The following is a 14728-nucleotide window of genomic DNA, read 5'->3' as shown; positions in this document are numbered from 1 at the left end:
GTACACACCATGTTACGTTCCTGCCTCCACCCATTACACATTAAAGGGTGTATAATCAGCCCATAGGCCCATTAAAACAGATAACTCTGAAATAACGACTTCTGTTAACAGAGAGATTTGGGCTAGACACAGATTCCCTTACAACCTGGCTAACATCTGAGCTGACGGCCGTAACTGTACTTGCAATTCTTCTCAAATTGGTCAAATACCAAACACAAATGAAAATCTATAAAAACATATTCATAACAGCGAAATAAACATGGCTTTCTCACAACATAAATAGTACAATTTATTCTTGATACATACATCTCTCTCTATATTACTTTACTGAATATCACTTTGGCAAATTTACTGGCCTCAATCATGTAACATAAGGGTTTGAAATGACTGAGACGTGTATAGATTACATTATACATTCACCATCAGCTTTGTACCACACTTCTCCCTTATGTCCATTCCTGAAAGAGAGGCTTGACCTTGGCCATCTTCCAGTTTCTATACAATTTCTCAAAGAAAAATGAATAAGATTTAATGGGTAACTATGATATTTATTGGTAAATAGGAGCGACAACTGTATCATCCCCCTCCCAAAAGAAACATGAGTCAGCCACTACTTGACTCACGACTAACTGGTATAGAAGACAATACATCAGCTATATCATTATCCTTTCCTCTTATATGCTTAATAATCAAATTATAATTTGTAACAAAAGACTCCTCCTTGTTAAAAGTTAGTTTACATTTTCAACTTTTGCAAAAATACAATAGGACTGTGATCCGTAAACACTTGGATCGGTCTACCTACTCCTCTCAAATATACATCAAAATGATTCAAACTTAAAATCAAGGATAATGTTTCCTTTTCAAAAGTACTATAGTTTTTCTGATAGGACAGAAACTTCTTTGAGAAATAACAAATTGGAAAATCAATATTATCTTTCTCCTGCATTAAGACTCAACTAACCCCAAAATCACTTGCATCTATATACAGTTTAGATGGTCTATCATAATTTGGAGTGGCAAGTATGGGTGTACATACAAGCATCTGTTTCAGTTTCTTAAAGGCTTCGTCACATTGATCACTCCATACAAATTTGACTGACAATAACTTGGTTAATGGTTGGAAAATTATTATAAAACCTACGATGATATCCAGCCATAACCAGAAATCTCAATAATTCTTTCTTATTTGTAGATGATGGAAATTTTACAATACTTTCATCTCAGCATTAATTGGTTTTACACATCCCTGACCAGCAACATAACCTGGATATTCTTCAGTTGCTCTGGCAAATTCACTCTTTACAAGGCTTACCGTCAAATCTGCTTTGTCCAACCTATTAAACACTTCTCTCACTAAAAACTTATGTTCTTCCCAAGTTTTTTGATACAATATTATATCATCTATATACACAGAACAATCTTTAACATCACACAATAATTGATTTACTGATCTTTGGAAGGTACTACCACTGTTTTTCATACTAAAGGGCATAACTTGATACTGATACAAACCATCTGTTGTTACAAATGTAGATATTTCCTTTGCTCTTTGAGTCAAAGGTACTTCCCAATACCCTTTCAATACGTCTAACTTAGTTACAAATTTAGCATCTCCCATCTGATCAATACAAACACCCACTCTTGGAATAGGATACGAGTCAGCTTTAGTGACCTTATGTACCTTTCTGATGTAGTTACTAACACACAAGGTGAACTCCAGGGACTATTACTTTTTTCGATCAGATCATTGTCAAGCATATACTGTACTTCTTGTCTCACTATCTCTCGCATTTTAGGATGCATTCTATAAGGGTGCTGCCTGATAGGTATTGCATCCGTCAATTTCGACGTCATGCAATAATACATCAGTTCTCTTAGGAACATCAGAAAACAAACATCTAAACCCATACATTGTTTGTATGATCTCATCTCTTCTCTCAGTTTCTAAATGATCAAGCTTCTTTTTCAAATTATGTAGCACATCTGAATTTTTGAACAATTTGTCTTCACATCTCTCCAACTTTACATTCTCACTTCCATCTACATCCTCTGCATCATCAGACTTATCACATGCACGATGCACATTTGTAACGTCATCATCCTTTGAAGAATTAATATCATGATAAGCGCTTTAATCATATTTATGTGACACAATTGGCTGGCTTGCGTCTTTCTGGACTACTCATGATGTGGTTCAAATCATCCACTCTTTTCTCAATGAGCCAGGGACAATAAAACCTTGCTCTCAGAGAATTTCCTGTATGAGGCAATAATATCAACACTTGATCACCTGGTTTGAGCTCTCTTTCTAGATTTTCTTGTCATACCATGCCTTCATATCTTCTTGACACCCTTTCAAATTTTCTGCACCAATCTCTCTAGCTCTGCACAATCTGCTTTTAGAATCTGATACATGCTTCAATAATCCAGAAGAATCACTTTTCTCTAGCCATTTCTCTTTCAACATACTAAATGGACCTCTATTTCATGTCCATTTACTAACTCGTGTACTTAATCTCTAATGGCAAACAATGCTAAGAGCAGACCCTCATCCCAGTCTACTGACAATTCTTCACAATACATTCTCACAGAATTTTTCAAAGCCTGATGGAATCTTTCCACAACTCTTTGGTTCTGTGGGTGATAAGCACTTGATTTCGTATGTGTTATATGTAACCCCTTTACCATTTTCTTAAACATTCCTGAAGTGAAATTACGTCCCTGGTCCGACTATATAATTTCAGGCATACTCTCCCTAGAGAAATGTTTCACTAACTCTCTAACAGTATTTCTAGAATGGACGCTATGTAATGGTACTGCTTCTGGAAATCTGGTAGATACACACATTATTGTTACTGAATACTGATTTCTTTTACGTGTTTTAGGTAGAAGACCTACACAATCAATTTCAGTTCTGCTAAAATGTTTACAAAAAACAGGAATTGGCTGCAATGGATGCTGGCTGTATAGTTTGGTTGGGTTTACCTGCTCTCTGACATAATTCACAAGTCTTACAATACAGGGACACATTTTCTTCATATTTGGCCAATAAAAATGAGTTCATTTTCTATCATTTGTCTTTCTAACTCCCAAATTTCCAGACAAACAAGAACTATGAGACAGAGTAATTATATGTACACTATAATTCTTTAGAACTACAAAATCAACTTCATCTCCTCTCTCTTTAACATTGATCTAGTCACAACGCAAAGCGGGATAAACTATTGACTACACTGTACATAACTATCAGTCTTATTCTACAGTTTCATCTGTCATGCGGTTCAACCTTACAATTGTATCAACATCAAATGGATTAGTGATTATAATAGGCTGTGGGATTAATTTCTCAGTCAAATTATTCCCCAATTGCATGTGTACTCCAGGCATATGAAATTCCTCACATATCCCAACCTTAACAAGGCCACTCACAAATCCATAATGCAGTGGGATAGGCTTGCCTAACCATAACCCTTTTACATTGACTTTTTTTCCCCAGAGTAAGATTCCTTTGTCCACTCTAGTACATCTTTCAGAATTAAACTGTGACTTGTTATACATCTTTCAGAATTAAACTGTGACTTGCGCCACCATCACTCAAGATGAACACTGATGAATACAAAAGAATATCTGGAACAGAGTTCATGTTGGGACAATCGTATATTACTATCCTAACTCAGACTATATAATGATGATAGTTTCTACCCCTTGCATGTAGGCAACGGTCATGATTTCATGATGATTACTGATGCCATCAATACATTATGTATATGAGATGTATACTAAGTAGTTTTGCATAATTTTGGGCCAACAAGTTCTGTAGACAGAGGTTGGAGGCCATCTAACTCACTCTACACCAGAAATCAGTTTGATAATGTGTTTTATAATGAAATATATATATTTCCTTCAGAATACCTCAGTGTAAGTCTTTCAAAAGCTTACATATATTCCAGTATTCACACCTCTGCTCCGTGTGAGTTCTTGAGGCAGATGGTCTGTTTAACATCACTGAGAAAATTAGGCCCCTTGATTTTTCTCTTCTCCACCAAGCTTGTGGGTTAAGACTCCTTTTTACCAACAAGATTACGGAAACAAATTCCGATTTCTGTCAGTGCACTGACAAGACTGGGGACATTACAGATTTCTATGATCGTCTGTACGAAGTAAGTCTGGGGGCAGGTGAATGGGGACGTGGATCAGAACCTTTTTATGTACGTCTGCAACACCAAAACAAGGAAAACCATCGGATTCACCATCTGTACAGACGCATTCTGGGAGGTCAGAGCCCTTCCATGGTCGCTTATACTATGAGAATGGAGAATCAGAGGCCCATCATGATACTGTATATTTCCAAGTTTGGGGGACCAGAGATCTTCTATGGTACCATAACTTAGAACCAGAATCCCTCCATTGCCATATGTAAAATCTATGTTAGGACACGAGAGCCAAATCTCATATTATGATCGACTAATAAAGACCAGAAATAAAGACCAGGACCCTTTTATGGTGGTTCGTACCAATAGGAGTGAGGTTCAGGACTGTGTGGTGGTACGCACCTGTGGGAATGAGTTTCAGGTAGACCGTTCCCATGGAGTCAGTCTCAGGACTGTATGGCGGGCCGTGCCTATAGTGATGTACAGAATTGTATGGTGGTCAGTACTCTTGGGAGTGAATATCAAGACTACGATGGTCCGTACCTATAGGAATGAGGCGCAGGAGTGTATGGTGGTTAGTACCTTCAGTTATGAGGGCTAGACCCAACGTAACCATCCAATAAACAAGTGTAGATACTCAAGTATCTTATAACAGAGGAGAGTATAACGTGACAGTAAAGTGCTGGATACACCTGACCAGCAGCAAAAGGAAAAAGAATTATTTGTTTCATTCATTATATTCACCAAGAATCTCTAGCCGATACTACAAGAGTAGAGTTTCCGCAAGGTCGAAATTCTCAAGGAAAAAGATCGTGCATATGTGTGCGGCTTAATCAAATGAAATACAAGAAAATATTGTAGATGTATTATGGGCAACACATACCGTCCACCTCCTGACATACAGCTAACATGATTGTTGTCTATCCCAGCTATACTTGTGGCAGCAGAATTGTCTCTGTTTATTTCTAGATCTCTGTGCTTTCCATACACCTGCATGCACATCTCCCTTCCCTCTCCCTCTGTATATGTGCGTTCAGGTACGGATGAAAGAGTAGCTAAATCGCTGTATGATTGCCTTACAAGAATATATATACAAATGCATGAACACATATTGTCAGTCAGACAATGTTTGATATAAGCTGCCAATCCTCACTTGTGGATTGTATGTCATTTTCTTAACTGTAAAGAGAGTAACAATAATGACTCCAGAATTGATATCATATTGAATTAAATCTGAATCGTGTGTGGTGAGCGTCCAGCAACAAATATTCCGCTCTACTGAAAATCTGAAGCAATATGTTGTAACACTTGTGCTGTGTGGAACAAACCCAGGAACACATGTGAAGTTTGATCACTACGCTCACATATTCGTTACGGAGAATGTTCCAGAGGAATGGAAATTTGCCAAAATAACAGCTTAACGTCTGTAACTGGTAAAGTAATAGAAACCATCACTCGGAATAAAAAAAAGGATTGTAAACCATTTACAGGATCACATTTTAAACGATTCTCAGCAAAGTTTTCGACGTATCCACTCATGTCTGACACAACTGCTTGATCTGTTCTATGAAATAATCAAAGTGCGTGATGAGAGTAAAGAAGTTGATGTTACCCATCTAGATTTTCAAAAAGCATTCCATAATGTTTTGTACTCGTGGTTGCAAACGAAAGTTGTGGTAGTAAGTAAGAGAGTGTAAGAAAGTAAACTTTAAATTGATGTGGGTAAAACTGAAAGTGGATGGAGAGAGATGGGTGATTATTGCTGCTTATGCACCTGGTCACGAGAGGAAAGATCATGAGAGGCAAGTGTTTTGGGATCAGCTGAGTGAGTGTGTTAGCAGCTTTGATGCACGAGACCGGGTTATAGTGATGGGTGATTTCAATGGCAGTTGAGGGAATGATTGGTGTATTTAGGGTGTTCAGTGTTATAAGTGGAAACGGTGAAGAGCCTGTAGATTTAAGTGCTGAAAAAGGACTAGTGATTGGGAATACCTGGTTTAAAAAGAGAGATATACATAAGTATACGTATGTAAGTAGGAGAAATGGCTAGAGAGCGTTATTGGATAACGTGGTAAGTGATATGCTTCTGAAAGAGAGACTTTTGGATGTTAATGTGCTAAGAGGGACAGCTGGAGGGATGTCCTATCATTATCTTGTGGAGGCGAAAAGAAAAGAAAATGGAGTGAAGAGAATGTGAGAGTAGATAAATCTTAAAGGGGTCTTGTGTGAGGAAGTACCAGGAGAGATTGAGTGCAGAATGGCAAAAGGTTAGAGCAAATGACGTAACGGGGAATGGGGAAGGAATAGAATGTATTTAGGGAAGTAGTGATGGCTTGCGCAAAAGATGCATGTGGCATGAGAAAGGTGGGAGGTGGATGGATTAGAAAGGGTAGAGAATGATGAGATGAAGAAGCAAGAGTGTTAGTGAAAGAGGAGAGAGAGGCGTTTGGACGACTTTGACAGGGAAGTAGCGCAAATGTCTGTGAGATATATAAAAGAAAGAGGCAGGAGGTCAAAAGAAAGCTGCAAGAGGTGAAAAAGAGTGCAAATGAGAGTTGGGGTGAGAGAGTATCATTGGATTTTAGGAAGAATAAAAAGATGTTTTAGAAGTAGGTAAATAAAGTGCGTAAGACAAGAGAACAAATAGGAACATCGGTGAAGGGAAGGTGAGGAAGTAATAACAAGTAGCGGTGAAGTGAGAAGGAGATGGAGTGAGTATTTTGAAGGCATGTTGAATGTGTTTGATGATAGAGTGGCAGATATAGGGTGTTTTGGTCGGGGCGGTGTACGAAGTAAGAGGGTCAGGGAGAATGGTTTGGTAAACAGAGAAGAGGCAGTGAAATCTTTGCAGAAGATGAGAGCCGGCAAAGTGGCGGGTTTGAATTGTATTGCAGTGGAATTTATCAAGAAAAGGGGATGATTGTGTTGCTGACTAGTTTGTGAGGATATTCAATGTATGTATGGTTCATAGTGAAGTGCCTGAGGATTGGCGGAATGCATGCATAGTCCCATTCTATAAAGGCAAAGGGGATAAAGGTGAGTGCTCAAATTGCAGAGATATAAGTTTCTTGAGTATTCCTGGTAAATCATATGGGAGGGTATTGATTGAAAGGGTAAAAGCATATGTACAGAGCATCACACTTGGGAAGAGCAGTGTAGTTTCATAAGTGGCAGAGGATATGTGGATCAGGTGTTTACCTTGGAGAATGTATGTGAGAAATACTTAGAAAAAAAAATGGATTTGGATGCAACATTTATTGATCTGGAGAAGGCATATGATAAGAAGGATAGAGATTCTTTGTAGAAGGTATTAAGAGTGTATGGTGTGAGAGGTAAGTTAATAGAAGCAGCGAAAAGTTTTCATCAAGGATGTAAGGCATGTGTACGAGTAGGAAGAGAGTAAAGTGGTTAGTTCTCAGTGAGTGTCGGTTTACGGGAAGGGCACTTGATGTCTCCATGGTTGTTTAATTTGTTTATGGATGGGGTGGTTAGGAAGGTGAATGCAAGAGTTTTGGAGGGAGGGGCAAGTATGCAATCTTTTGTGGATGAGAGGGCTTGGAAAGTGAGTCAGTTGTTGTTCGCTTTTGATACAGCACTGGTGTCTGATTCGGGTGAGAACTTCAAAAGCTGGTGATTGAGTTTGGTAAAGTGTGTGAGAGAAGAGAGTTGAGGGTAAATGTGAATAAGAGCAAGGTTATTAGGGTCAGTAAGGTTGAGGGCTAAGTTAATTGGGAGGTAAGTTTGAACGGAGAAAAACTGGAGAAAGTGACGTGATTTAGATATCTGAGTGTTGATTTAGTAGCGGATGGAACCGTGGAATCGGAAGTGAGTCACAGGGTAGGGTGAAGATTCTGGGAGCTTTGAAGAATGTGTGGAAGGCAAGAACGTTATCTCGGAGAGGAAAAACGGTATGTTTGAAGGAATAGTGGTTCCAACAATGTTATATGGTTGCGAGGCATGGGCTATGATAGGGTTGTGCGAAGGAGGATGGATTTATTGGAAACGAAATGTTTGAGGACAGCATGTGGAGTGAGATGGTTTTATCAAGTAATGAAAGGGTAAGAAAAATGTGTGGTAATACAAAGAATGTGGTTATGAGAGCAGAAGAGGGTGTGTTGAAACGGTTTGGTCACATGGAGAGAATGAATGAGGAAAGATTGACAAAGAGGAGACCACATTGGAGGTGGAAGGATGGAGTGAAAAAGATTTTGAGCGATCGGGGCCTGAACATGCAGGAGGGAAAAGGGCGTGCAAAGAGTAGAGTGAATTGGAACGATGTGGTATACCGGGGTAGACGTGCTGTTAATGGATTTAACTAGTGCATGTGAAGCGTCTGGGAAAGTTTTGTTGGGCCTGGATATGGAAATTGAGCTGTGGTTACGGTGCATTGCACATGACAGCTAGGGACTGAGTGTGAGCGAATGTGGCCTTTTTCGTCTTATCCTAGCACTACCTCAAGCGAGGGGGATGCTATTTCATGTGTGTCGAGGTGGCAACAGGAATGGATGAAGGGAGCCAGTATGAATATGTACATGTATATACATGTATATGTCTGTGTATATATGTATGTATAGGTTGAAATTTATAGGCATGTATATGTTGTGTGGGCGTTTATGTATATACATGTGTATGTGGGTAGGTTGGGCCATTCTTTCGTCTGTTTCCTTGCGCGACCTCGCTGACGCGGGAGATGGCGATTAAGTATAATGATATAAAAAACTAACGAAAGTGAAGTCACATGGTGTTAATAGGGTTGTACTTCGATGGCTATGAAATTGGATGACTGGTTAGACTTAACAAATGGTGTGCGGTAGGGATCAGTCGTGGGACCAGTACTCTTTCTCATACATATTGATGATAATGATAATTGTAAATTGTACATCATGTGTATCTAAATTCGCGTACGATACTAAGTTGGGAAATAAATCTTCAACAAATTTGAACGTCCGCACCTTCAAACTGATACAGACCAACTAATGAACTGGGCTTTTGAGTGGCAAATGAATTTTGATATTGACCAGCGCAAAGTTTTAACATATCGTCAGCGAAAAAATAACAGGCAAGCTATGATATGAATTCGGATGAGCTACGAAAGGTAAATGAGGAAAAGAACTTGAGTGTGATGATCTTTGGTAACTTTAGTATAGGCAAGTGAACAGTGCACAGATGCAGTAAACATGCGAACAAAGTTCTTGGATTCGTAGGTAGGGTTTTCAAATTCAAATCTCAACAATTATTCTCACCCTCTACAACTCACTGCTGCGTCTTCATCTGGAATATTGTGTCTAGTTTGGGTCACCCAACTTGAGGAAAGACATAGATGAGGTGGAGAGAGCACAAAGCTACCTAACTGATATCCGGCCTGAGAAGTAAATCTTATGTGAGCTGAATAAAAGAGGTGACTTTATCTAGCTAAGAAAAGAATTAAGAAGTGACCTAACACAAGTATCCAAAATCACTACAGGTTTCGATGATCTCGATCTCTTCAGCTACTAAGGATGGTATCACTCGTGGGCAAACGTTTTACGTTAAATGAAGCGAAGAGCTTTTTCTTCAAAGAATTGTTCACGTGTGGAACGATTTACCAATTACAGAGGTTAAAAGCACTACCATAAATACCTTTAAGCATAAGCGAGATAAATATTGTGCTTCACATCGACAACTAACATTGTATACACTCCCTTAGCAATACGATAACTTTACAGGTCTTCCTATTTGAAAAAAACTACCACATTGATCTCTTCCAGTATCACAAACAGCCTCGTTAGGACCCACTGGTTTGTTGCTGTTTGAATTCAGTTGTATTTCAAAATATGCAGACCACATGCATCATGCTGGGTACGTTGGAAGACCTCCTCTCTGTCATCAGGTTAATGAACAGACCACATGCATCATGCTGGGTACGTTGGAAGACCTCCTCTCTGTCATCAGGTTAATGTGCAGACCACATGCATCATGCTGGGTACGATGGAAGACCTCCTCTCTGTCATCAGGTTAATGTGCAGACCACATGCATCATGCTGGGTACGTTGGAAGACCTCTTCTCTGTCATCAGGTTAATGAACAGACCACATGCATCATGCTGGGTACGTTGGAAGACCTCCTCTCTGTCATCAGGTTAATGTGCAGACCACATGCATCATGCTGGGTACGATGGAAGACCTCCTCTCTGTCATCAGGTTAATGTGCAGACCACATGCATCATGCTGGGTACGATGGAAGACCTCCTCTCTGTCATCAGGTTAATGTGCAGACCACATGCATCATGCTGGGTACGTTGGAAGACCTCCTCTCTGTCATCAGGTTAATGAACAGACCACATGCATCATGCTGGGTACGTTGGAAGACCTCTTCTCTGTCATCAGGTTAATGAACAGACCACATGCATTATGCTGGGTACGATGGAAGACCTCCTCTCTGTCATCAGGTTAATGTGCAGACCACATACATCATGCTGGGTACGTTGGAAGACCTCTTCTCTGTCATCAGGTTAATGAACAGACCACATGCATCATGCTGGGTACGATGGAAGACCTCCTCTCTGTCATCAGGTTAATGTGCAGACCACATGCATCATGCTGGGTACGATGGAAGACCTCCTCTCTGTCATCAGGTTAATGTGCAGACCACATGCATCATGCTGGGTACGATGGAAGACCTCCTCTCTGTCATCAGGTTAATGTGCAGACCACATACATCATGCTGGGTACGATGGAAGACCTCCTCTCTGTCATCAGGTTAATGTGCAGACCACATGCATCATGCTGGGTACGATGGAAGACCTCCTCTCTGTCATCAGGTTAATGTGCAGACCACATACATCATGCTGGGTACGTTGGAAGACCTCCTCTCTGTCATCAGGTTAATGAACAGACCACATGCATCATGCTGGGTACGTTGGAAGACCTCCTCTCTGTCATCAGGTTAATGTGCAGACCACATACATCATGCTGGGTACGATGGAAGACCTCCTCTCTGTCATCAGGTTAATGAGCAGACCACATGCATCATGCTGGGTACGATGGAAGACCTCCTCTCTGTCATCAGGTTAATGTGCAGACCACATACATCATGCTGGGTACGATGGAAGACCTCCTCTCTGTCATCAGGTTAATGTGCAGACCACATGCATCATGCTGGGTACGATGGAAGACCTCCTCTCTGTCATCAGGTTAATGTGCAGACCACATCCATCATGCTGGGTACGATGGAAGACCTCCTCTCTGTCATCAGGTTAATGTGCAGACCACATGCATCATGCTGGGTACGATGGAAGACCTCCTCTCTGTCATCAGGTTAATGTGCAGACCACATCCATCATGCTGGGTACGATGGAAGACCTCCTCTCTGTCATCAGGTTAATGTGCAGACCACATGCATCATGCTGGGTACGATGGAAGACCTCCTCTCTGTCATCAGGTTAATGTGCAGACCACATGCATCATGCTGGGTACGATGGAAGACCTCCTCTCTGTCATCAGGTTAATGTGCAGACCACATGCATCATGCTGGGTACGATGGAAGACCTCCTCTCTGTCATCAGGTTAATGTGCAGACCACATGCATCATGCTGGGTACGATGGAAGACCTCCTCTCTGTCATCAGGTTAATGGATTCTGAGTTGGTGGTGATGGTGGGCGGCCCCAGTGATACACTGGCTCTGTAGGAAGTTGACAAAGTTATTTTTGTGTCAAGTTCATCACAGCAGGAGTTAGGCCGCCATCATGGAGATTCCTGCCTGATCTATGGACGATTTGTCTTCATTTGTGTCACATTTAGGAGGATGGCGGCATCAGCCACTTCAGTAAGGTTACTGGACGATTAACAACGATCATTTATGGTATTGAGGACGATGACAACTTGTGAAAGATGACAACACTTTTGGGTTCGATGATGCCAACTCTTGAGTACAGTCACTGAGGCTTGTGTGCGGTGTTAGTAATGCATCACAGTCTGGGATTATCATACCATCGGTTGGTATATTGTTCTTATGTTGAAGCCTCCAGTCACGGACAAAAGTCCACATCAAGGCCGGACCTTGAGTGAAACATAGAGAGAATTATGAAACAAAAAGAAAAGACAAAGGAAAGTATTACATTAAGGGTCAGTATGCTACACTGTGAAGGATATCAATGCTCGAAATTGGCCCAGTCATCGTTAAGTTGTCGTTCACCTTGGCTGAGTTGCCTTATCTCAGGCACTCAGCCATCGTGCTCAAGAGTTAACGTGGATGTACGTCAGAAGTGAGTTGCGGTAGATTCATTATCATGTTACTTTTACCATTTCTTTATGGTTACTGCTCAGACTTACCTGATAACGTTCGAGACGTGCGGCATTTTTTCATGATCATGAAACATTAGCGCTAGAACACTCCTGGATCGTTGATATCACTCCTCAAGATCTGGTGGTAAGACCTCTTTTGATGAGAGAGAGAGAGAGAGAGAGAGAGAGAGAGAGAGAGAGAGAGAGAGAGAGAGAGAGAGAGAGAGAGAGAGAGAGAGAGAGAGAGAGAGAGAGAGAGAGCATCTGAACGTAACGTTACAGGTGATAAGGTGAATAAATTTGACCCGAGATCACAAGGTATACGAAAGACCATGCACGGTCCCTTACACCAGAGACGGTGATGTGTGTGTGTGTGTGTGTGTGTGTGTGTGTGTGTTCGCGTGTGTGTGTGTTTGCGTGTGTGTGTGTTCGCGTGTGTGTGTGTGTGTGTGTGTTTGCGTGTGTGTGTGTGTGTGTGTGTGTGTGTGTATGTGTGTGTGTGTGTGTGTGTGTGTGTGTGTGTGTGTTCGTGTGTGTGTGTGTTCGCGTGTGTGTGTGTGTGTGTGTGTTTGCGTGTGTGTGTTGCGTGTGTGTGTGTGTGTGTGTGTGTGTGTGTGTGTGTGTGTGTGTGTGTGTGTGTGTGTGTGTGTGTGTGTGTGTGTGTGTGGTAATCTCACCCTTAGAAAGTTGTTGCATGAGAGAACAATCAAGTGAACTGTCCGTAATAGTTGAGCGAGATATCCTGGCGGATGGTGTGTGGGGGAGGGACTGTGGGAGATGAAGCGAAAGAGTTGGGGGTGAGAAGGATCTGAAGCAGTGGGGCCTGGGGGAAAAGAAAGGTATCAAACACTATAAAAATCCTAGAAAGCAATGTAGTCGTTTCAATATAAAGAAAGGGGAGAATTTGAATTTATTATCTGAAAAGAATATATAACACAGAAGAATATCATGCGTGTCTGGTCTTTCATGGTGAATGAAGAAGATAATGAAGAGCAAGGAATAAAATTGTTGTGAAAAAAAGCAGCCAACAGGCTTGAGGGAAAAACTGGAAAATATTAGAGAAACGAAAAGAACAGTTTTGGAATATAGGACGAGCTATTGGAGGGAACGAACATGTCCGGCGGGATGATCTGAGGACGTAGGAAGTAAGCAGGAGAGTTGCTGGTGATGTTTGTCTGGAGGGAGAGAGAGATGGTATGGAACGTAACTGGAGGGAGAGCTTAGACAAACTTGAAGACAAAAATTGGAGGAAAGTAAGGAGCGGAAGCGTTGCTCAGAACTAGGAAGACTCAGTGTGGGAAAAAGGAAGAATATCTTGGGAGGAGGCTGATGAAATGTTTTATTGATGGAGAGTTAGAGATGGAAGAGCTGTTTGGAAGAAATGTAAGAGGAGGGTGGCTGAGGTTACTGGAACGGTGGCCAAAGTCTGGGAGTAGGCATCAGCAAGGCTTCAGAGTGAGAGTGAAATTGTGGAAGACTCGATAAAAAAGAAATCTCTAGAGACACATAAGAACGGTATGGTAGGAGAAAGGGAAAGTAATACTACTTTAACTGCTGATTCATGAACATAAACCCAAGGACTTGAAAATACGGGGAAATCTTGAGGTAAGAAAGAAAATAGATCTTGAAATAACAAGACAATATTTAACGTATGATGAGAATGAATATATAGAGGAAAAGATGTGAATTATATTGAGAACAGGAATACTCTGAAAGTGCACCAAGTATGAGTCAGAGTAACCAAGAATTGTTTCGAAACCGGACATCAAGCCAAGATGGCAAACCAGACACGGGTTTACCACAGACGCTTCACATGCCCTGATTCAATCCACTGACAGCACGCCGACCCCGGTATACCACATCGATCCAACTCACTCTATTTATTGCCCGCCTTTCATCCTCCTGCATGTTCAGGCCCCGATCACTCAAAATCTTTTTCACTCCAGCTTTCCACCTCCAATTTCGTCTCCCACTTCTCCTCGTTCCCTACACCTCCGACACATATATCCTCTTGGTCAATCTTTCCTCACTCATTCTCTCCATGTGCCCAAACCATTTCAAAACACCCTCTTCTGCTCTCTCAACAACGCTCTTTTTATTTCCACACATCTCTCTTACCCTAACATTACTTACTCGATCAAACCACCTCACACCACATATTTTCCTCAAACATCTCATTTCCAGCACATCCACCCTCCTGCGCACAACTCTATCCATAGCCCACGCCTCGCAACAATACAACATTGTTGGAACCACTATTCCTTCAAACATACCCATTTTTGCTTTCCGAGATAATGTTCTCGACTTCCACA

Source organism: Panulirus ornatus, chromosome 40 (assembly GCF_036320965.1).
Source record: "Panulirus ornatus isolate Po-2019 chromosome 40, ASM3632096v1, whole genome shotgun sequence".
In the NCBI taxonomy this organism is placed as follows: domain Eukaryota; kingdom Metazoa; phylum Arthropoda; class Malacostraca; order Decapoda; family Palinuridae; genus Panulirus; species Panulirus ornatus.
Note: the sequence above shows the minus strand (reverse complement) of the source record.